The sequence below is a fragment of the Mixophyes fleayi genome, chromosome 11, assembly GCF_038048845.1.
Source record: "Mixophyes fleayi isolate aMixFle1 chromosome 11, aMixFle1.hap1, whole genome shotgun sequence".
Classification (NCBI taxonomy): Eukaryota; Metazoa; Chordata; class Amphibia; order Anura; family Limnodynastidae; genus Mixophyes; species Mixophyes fleayi.
The window spans coordinates 4,536,197-4,545,219 of NC_134412.1; positions in this window are offsets into that span (position 1 = coordinate 4,536,197).

Sequence of the window (9,023 nt, forward strand, 5' to 3'; positions counted from 1 at the left end):
ACTTGTTGAAGACATTGGGAAAACAAATCTCCAGACTTGCATACAGCGTGTGGTGGCTCAGTTGACTAGTAGCCAGGTGCTCTCCTGTCAATAGGTGACTGAGATTCTGGTTTAAATCCCCCTTTGTACATTAGTCATTGTACCTTGCTGGCTCATATCATTGAGAAGCTTCTTCCTATGTACCTGAAGGATGGTCAGTCTGTATTCACATTGAGGGTGTAAGTTAGTGGCAAGCAGTAAAGTGCTCAACCAACAGAGAGATCCTTTGTAAAAGAGTAGAACATAAGAAAGAAATGTATTTTTGAAAAGTTGGCTGTTAGTTTCTTTAGAAACCCCCGACAGCCATGTTTTTAAATAATGCTAGACAAGTATATTACTACATCATCACTTCAAGGAGAGAACCCACTGAGCAGGAATGATGACAGAGAAACCACCAAACCTGTCTGGGGATTCAAACCAGGACCTCCAACATCACAGTCAGCAATCTGGCTACTAGTCAACTGAGCCACCAAGCCAGTACATGATGTGAGCAGCAGTGTGTCTTTATCAATGTCATCAAAAGGCCTGGCGCAAAATCAAAAGAATTGTAAATGTTACCAGGCTGGGGATCTGAACCTAGGAACCCATATAAACTATAAACCAATCTCCCGCTGACTGAGCCACCAAGCTGGATGATATTTAGAGACTTTTCTCATGGACTTCATCAAGCCTGATGCAACATTCAATTTACTAAAATGAAGCCAGACAGGGGATTCAAACCAGAGACTCCTCTGTCACTGAAAGTAAAGAATCCAGTGACTAACCTGCTGAGCCATTTTTGCGCTTAGAGAAAATTGGGAGACTTTTCTCACTGTCTTCAATGAGTAACTTTGTATCAGGAATTGGCCATGTTTCTAACCTGAAAGTTCCAGAAAACGCATAAAAAATCTCAAAGAGCAAAAATGGCTCAGCAGGTTAGTCACCAGGTTCTTTACTTTCAGTGACAGAGGAGTCTCTGGTTTGAATCCCCTGTCTGGCTTCATTTTAGTAAATTGAATGTTGCATCAGGCTTGATGAAGTCCATGAGAAAAGTCTCTAAATATCATCCAGCTTGGTGGCTCAGTCAGCGGGAGATTGGTTTATAGTTTATATGGGTTCCTAGGTTCAGATCCCCAGCCTGGTAACATTTACAATTCTTTTGATTTTGCGCCAGGCCTTTTGATGACATTGATAAAGACACACTGCTGCTCACATCATGTACTGGCTTGGTGGCTCAGTTGACTAGTAGCCAGATTGCTGACTGTGATGTTGGAGGTCCTGGTTTGAATCCCCAGACAGGTTTGGTGGTTTCTCTGTCATCATTCCTGCTCAGTGGGTTCTCGCCTTGAAGTGATGATGTATTAATATACTTGTCTAGCATTATTTAAAAACATGGCTGTCGGGGGTTTCTAAAGAAACTAACAGCCAACTTTTCAAAAATACATTTCTTTCTTATGTTCTACTCTTTTACAAAGGATCTCTCTGTTGGTTGAGCACTTTACTGCTTGCCACTAACTTACACCCTCAATGTGAATACAGACTGACCATCCTTCAGGTACATAGGAAGAAGCTTCTCAATGATATGAGCCAGCAAGGTACAATGACTAATGTACAAAGGGGGATTTAAACCAGAATCTCAGTCACCTATTGACAGGAGAGCACCTGGCTACTAGTCAACTGAGCCACCAAGCCAGTACATGATGTGGGCAGCAGTGAGTCTTTATCAATGTCATCAAGGGACCTGGAGCTAAATCAAAGGAATTGTAAATATTACCTGGCTGGGGATATGAACCTGGGAACCATATAAACTCTAAACAGATCTCCTGCTGACTGAGCCACCGAGCTGGATGATATTGAGAGACTTTTCTCATGGACTTCATCAAGCCTGTTGCAACATGAAATGTGCTGAAAAGGAATCCACTGAGGGGATTCACAGCAGGGCCTCTTCTATGACTGTCCATGGGCATCTCACTACTACACTGAGCCACCTTATACTTTTCTCAATGTATACAATCAGCCCGATGCAACATTTAATTTACTAAAATGAAACCAGACAGTGGATTCAAACCTGATCCTCCTCTATCTCCACAAACAAAGACTGTGGTTACCAGACCGCTGAGCCATTTGTGTCTTTAAGTAAGATGTGCGTCATTTCTCAGTGTCTTCAATCAATAACGTTGTATCAGGACTGGGCCATGTTTCTGAACTGCAAGTCCCAGCAAACTAAATAAACCTCTGTGTGACCATCAGTGGAGAGAGTCCAGCCACAACTGGAGTCCTCTACTTCTCTGACTGCAAAAGCCTTTAGTATCTGATTATCTTATATTTCTACATTGGTACCTTTAGAGCTTTGAAACAATGGTGTCAAATCATTCTGCTCTGTGGTGGAGTTTGTACATGTCAGGGACTATAGGACGGGGAAGGTGACCAGTGATATGATGAGTGATGATGATGATTTTGGTGTGACCACCTCTCCTACAGACAAATCCCGGCTGGGGGCAGTTTGTGGCAGTGGTTAGAGAGACCTTTGGGGGTCTCTTCACACTTGGGGCAGTTAGCGATAGAGACACATATTTAAGTTATTTACAATGAAGTTTTAACTAAGTTAGATACAAACCTGAATATACCTCACTGTGTGATGAACGTCAGATATTACTCTACAAGACAAACACAAAGGGCCTGATTCATTAAGGAACGTAAATGCCAATATGTGCATAAAATGGTTCTGCACATACCCAGAAACAATCCATACGCCAATGAGTGCAGCAACGTCCAATTCATCTTCGAGTGCAAAGGACCCTACTATAGACCACAATTTTAGGGGCAGATCGGGGAGAGGGCTGGGCGTATGCCCACAGTCAGTGTACAGCAGGGTTGTCCAACATGCGGCCCAGCCCACCTGTAAATGTGGCCCAGTGGTTGTGACAAGGGGGCAGCGCTGTTAATGAAAAAAATATCCTGCAAAAAGAAAAAAAAAAATACCTTGCGGTCACGTCTGCTGGCGCTCCGGCTCCCTCCCTGGTCTCCTCCTCTGTGTGGCGCTCGCAGTGAATGTCGGGGGTGACGTCATCACGCCCGACATCCATTGCGTAGCGCAGCACAGAGGAGTCACCCGCGCGAACTATCAGCAGCAGTGAAAGATTATCCAGTATCTTATTGTTGTTACTCTGAATTTGGACTTTCTGCACCATGCAATTATGAACCCGCTGTGTTCTCTGTATGTATCTAATATAAATATTAAGAGATGATTGTATTTTTAATATTTTAAACCATTTTAAATGTGCAGTGCTGAGTAGGGTGAAAATATCACCCACTGTTACCCTCATCGGAGGCTGCTCCATGAGCCATTTTTCCCACCACCGTATCTTTAAATCTCTGTAGATTTCTATTAGTCCTCCTGATGCTCCTATATCGGTGACCATTTCAAACTGGTCAATAAAAAAAAATGATTCATGGGTGCAGAAAGAGAGGAAAAAAAAGTTTTTGGCATTTAATTCCCCGAACCCCACTAAGGGGCAGATGCAGGTAAGTTACATTGTAGCTGGTAATGGGACTACTGCTTTAATCATGATTCTGCAACAGGTTTCCTAGCTCTTACTAACTTCATTTCCAAGTAAGTTTAATATGTTAACTATGTTTTCTATGGTTTTTTGGATGATCAGCTATCGTTAGTGTTAGTGTATTTTATGTGCGGCCCAAACCAACTCGTCGTCTTCCAATGTGGCCCAGGGAAGCTAAAAGGTTGGACACCCCTGATGTACAGTAAGGACGCGCCAAGCTCAGTGCACGCAGCAGCGTCTGATCCAAGCTTTGGACATCTCTCAGAATTTGGACGGCCACTTGCAGATAATAATTGGTGCATTTACACAGGAGAAAATGTGCTGCATATTCACATATTTTATATGACTCATGAAAGCCCCCCCCCCCCCCTCCCCGCTTTGTTCCCAACCACAAGATGTGACCGGAGAGAGTAAGGATCCTGCTATAAATAGTGCAAATATTCCCATATACGCTGTGATCTTGTTAGGCTGATTTAGATCTAATTTGCTGCAAATGACAGTGTGTGTGGGCCTTAAAAAGTCTGCCAGTCACAGTCAACATCTGATGGACAGCCAGACGGCAAGTTCTGGTGAATGACGGCTGCATTTGACCGTGTAAAAAATGTGGTCGTTGTTCCACCACGCTGATAGCTTTGTGTATGATCTGGACATTCAGCCCAAATGGAATGGAAAAATCAGATCCAACCACCGGGCTGTTGGGCCTAGCATCCAGACTGACAGCTACACGCCCAGCTTTGTAAACCAGCGGGGCCAAAACGGCTGCTTCCACGAGGTGCGGATCAGGGGTATTGCGTGATGCACGTAGATCATAGTTGCCTACTCTCCCAGAATGTCCGGGAGACTCCCAAATTTTTAGGAGTTCTCCCGGACTCCCGAGAGAGCAGGCAAAAATACCGGATCCAGATTTCGGCGTTGTTGAAGATGGTGGGGAGCGGGGGGCGGGGCTATATGCATCATCGTGGCCTCGCCCCCTGCTGCGATTGACTAAAATTGTCTGAGATTGACAGGGGGTGGAGCCTACTGGTGCCCCGCGCGTGGCCACGCCCCCCTCGGCGGACTCCCTCCCGGAAAGCTGCCTGTAAAAGTAGGCAAGTATGACGTAGATTAGATAAATGGCCGCTGCTTGTTTACATTGAAAACAATGTGATTTATTTTTATGATCCGAGATGATTTAATTACATAAAGGGGTGGCGACTGCACATTTAGGGAGAAATTATCCGCTTTGCTGAAGGGCGTACAACCGTTTTCTCCCTGTAAACGGATTTTCCCACCCCCTCTGAGGTGCTGCAGATCTGGTTATAACCTCTGGTTTCACTGGACGCACTTTGTACATTCCAGCCGCACCTTTATGGCAAAAACACATTTCTAGACCCCCTTCAACCAATGTAATAAAATCATCCACAAAAGTAATTTGCATTTTTTGATTTTCTTGAGTAATATCACTCTAGACCAGAAAGTGAGACCTCAGTTGCTGCAATACCACATACGCCCAGCAGGTGTCTCTGTAGAGCCATTGGATTTAATTTTTTTTCCTTGGTAGAAAAGAGAATTTTTAACCCATCAGACATTTCAAAATATCGACCACAGTGGAGTTGCGGAGGGTTAAATGCGCTTAGGTCACGCTGCTAAGAATGAAGCGTGAAGATCAGATCATTGAACTTATGGCATAATATGTATAGGGGGGGCTTAATGGAAACCAATTTCCAGTTGTTATTGTAAAATATGACCGTCGTTCCTTGTGGAATCACGTTACAGAGTTTAGCTGCTGTGGGCAATGTGACAAGTGGCCAAAACTGTGCCACTGGACATCGCGCCGCGCAGATTGCTGGCAATTACGGTAAAAATCTCCGCTCATTTTTCCCAGCACCGGAAAGTGTCTCTGAAACGTCCGTGAAACACTTTGCGGCTAATTGAATTCTTCCCTATAGAGTTCTGTGTTGAGTTTAGCGTTAACTACAGATAAATCAGATTGTGACCTGGTCTCTATCTCCCAATACCTGACCTTTCTCCCTATTGATCTCACCATCCCACACAGCAGAGATAATAGAGACGTCTGTTCATCCCATATCTATACTTTATGGTCTGTGACACATTCCGAGAGTTCCTGAGTAATGCAGTCGAGTTCTTGTTAATAGATTGTGAATGAAGATCTGCTTCACAAAGAGGGGGGAGCGATGGAGCGAGTTATTATCTGAGCACTATCAGCCTTTGTTAGATGATATCTATACAATAATATAATGATAGACCAGCTGTGAATTGATGTAATGCACTTTATAGGAGAGAATGCCATTGTTTAGGGGCTGAGGTGATGTCTCTCTCGGATATCAGGAGATTATCTGATACATTATCGGTACGGAGAGATAATGACACTTTATAATTCAGAAGAGCTGGTTAATTAGTTATCTCTGTACAAAGCTCTGGTGTTTATACCACTGATATTGATGGCATGCGATCTCAGCTCTGTCAGTCATTCAAGTCGTGTATTAGAAATAAATGGATATGTCTTATACAGGGGTAGGAAAAATGTATCTAAGGTGTCAGGTGGTTAATACGACCCGGGCTACAAGGTGTAATTTTGGGGACATATTTAAAATTTGCTGACTTATTTAGAGTTGTCCTGGCTCGACTCTAAATCGCAGTGTTAAAATAAAGCTGCCCAGTGTTTCTGTGCTGCAGACATAACACGATTGCGCATGTACCCGTTGCATCGCAACATTGTTTGTACAGGAGCAAATTTGCACCAATTAGCTGGTTTTGCTCCTGGCACCAAATGAGGGTCTCAATTGTCACATTTTAATTTTTGCTTAAAAAGGGCAAAACAGGGTCATTTTCCATCCTAAAGAACTGTGCAGACATTCTATAAAATACATTTTAAAGCCCATTTTCAGCTCCCTCCAGGTTTACAGCGCGCCCCCTCGAGAGAATGATTAGAGACAGTTCCTGGACGCTGAGATGCTTGCGGTAATCAGAGCAGATCTCGTGCTGAGCAGCAGTTCTGTGCATGCAGTGAGCTCCGCTCTCCTCCTCTGTAAGCTGCAGACAGAAGACCCCCCACAAACTGCCCAGGTCCAAGTCTCCACCAGATCCAACCCTTCCCACTCATTCCTATGTCAGAAGCGTTCTGTGCCGAAATCCTCACTTCCCATTGGCTGCGGTAACCTTCCAATAGGGTAGCAGCAAAATTTCTAGTCCTGTTCACTTTACAAAAGCCTCAGCACACCAGAGAACTAAAATAAAATAGCCGAACTCACCTATGTAATCTTACTTCATCTGTAACGATTTTACCAACGACTGCAAGTCCCGATGAGCAGCCGATTCCTGTGTACACACCTACACGATTTACTGTCCGATCTGTGATCTTCATCTCTCATAACCATCTGCTGAACACATTGTGACACCGCACACTCTACAGATATCTGCCTAGACTGCTGGTGGTGACTCCGTACACACTTCCGTATTTGCCCGACATCGTTGATGGTGATTTTTAGGAAGTTTATAAAACCAAATCAACAGATGCAATGAGTTTTGGTACGATAACACATGATGGTGGGGACGTACACAATAATGTGATATCTGACCAAACGGTCGTGAATCGTGTGATCTGCACGATAGTTGTATAGGTGAGCACCCAGCATTACAGATAACTAACAATTATATTCAGTTATGTTACATTCCTGATATGGGAACATTATACCTCTGTTTGAAGCTGTCACAAGGTGTCTTCTCCTATCGGATCTCCCTGTAATTGGGAGTTTATGGAAAAAGCAAACAGCGCAGTGAGCAGAGTTGTTTTCAGGACCAAGGTCAGCTCCCTGTGAGTTCAGCTATTAGTTATTTCTCCTTCACCTTTAGTCGTCCTAATCTCTCCGGTCTGGGAATAAACCACTGGAGCCAGCAGGTAATCAGCGCACACATTTATCTGACGGAGTTGTCACATTTAGACGGTCCCTTCCCCATAGAGATCTTTCTACGTCTCCAGCGTCAGATGCTGCTGTCACCTACTAAGTGCTTTCAGCAATTAAATGAAAGGGAAAAAAACACTTAACTTTCATTTATTTATTAATAGCTATTTATATAGCGCTTACAATCAACAGAGATCTGGAGACACCCTGCACCTAAAACCACATCACCTGCCCCTAACTAGCTATAGCGGTGAATGAGTTTGTTTAGGCTCCTCCCATCTTTGTGTAACTCCTCCCAAAGCGTAATCTCCTCGGCCTACTCACTGGTTAATAAACAATCATTTTACTAAAGGGGCTCATTCAGAGGGGGCGCCTTTGCCTTAAAATTCGTCCAGCTCAAAAACATTCTTATAATTGTTTATTTATATGGTGTCACAAAGATTCCGCTGCGCTGTACATACAACATGTGACAAACCAGGACACGGCGTGACAGTAACAAAGTGCAATAAAATGATTACAGCCTAGGACTGGTGCGTAGGGCCAAGAGGTAAAAGTGCGTTGGGGAGTATTGAGAAACCAGGAAGGCGAGGTAGTGATATTTGTCGCAAGCTTACGGTGGGAGTAACAAGTATATAAGTTTATGCTCCACGATAGGGTAGAGACGCGGTTTGACAGTGTCAGTGATAAAAGATAAAGTCATATTATCCTATTTGTACACAATATAATAATGAAGTGCAATATACACCAGAGAGAACGGTGTGTTACGGTTATCGATGAAATCTAAAGTCAAGTTTTCAATATGAAATGTACTAAATACAAATGCAAATGAAATTAAATACAAAAATCTGTTGTTTTCCACTGCAACAATGAAACGGACGTCTTCTCTACTGGAGTAGCGCAAATTGAAGCAATGAGAACAGACGGCCGCACCTTGATATAATATCGCTGCAACGCTAAGGATTTAATTACCAGCAGCTGTAGAGGTCATTATGCAATCAGTAGCGGCTATTTAGCGCAGCTTACAGTCATCCTCATCGCACCCGCCCTCCGTCAACCGCAAGAGACGCTCCTCCTAAAAGCTGCGTCTGCGGATACGTCCGTGTGAATACGCCCTCGCTGTACTCGGCTGATATTCGCGGCGCCGTTCAGTTTCTCCAGGTATAAGGAGCGCGTGTCAATGATATATAAGAATTATACCGACCTATGCCTACGTAGCTTTGGCGCAAATACATGTTTATCATTCTGAAGAAAATAAATCTATGTTGTAATATAACAGTAAGAAAAATAATATTTCTCCCTATGCGCTGGTATTGGACACCATTTAGGGCTAGATTTACTAAACTGCGGGTTGGAAAAAGTGGAGATGTTGCCTATAGCAACCAATCAGATTCTAGCTGTCATTTTGTAGAATGTAATAAATAAATGACAGCTAGAATCTGATTGGTTGCTATAGGCAACATCTCCACTTTTTCCAACTCGCAGTTAAGTAAATATACCCCTTAGTGTTACCACACACGTGACATGAGACGCCACATGACGTAAA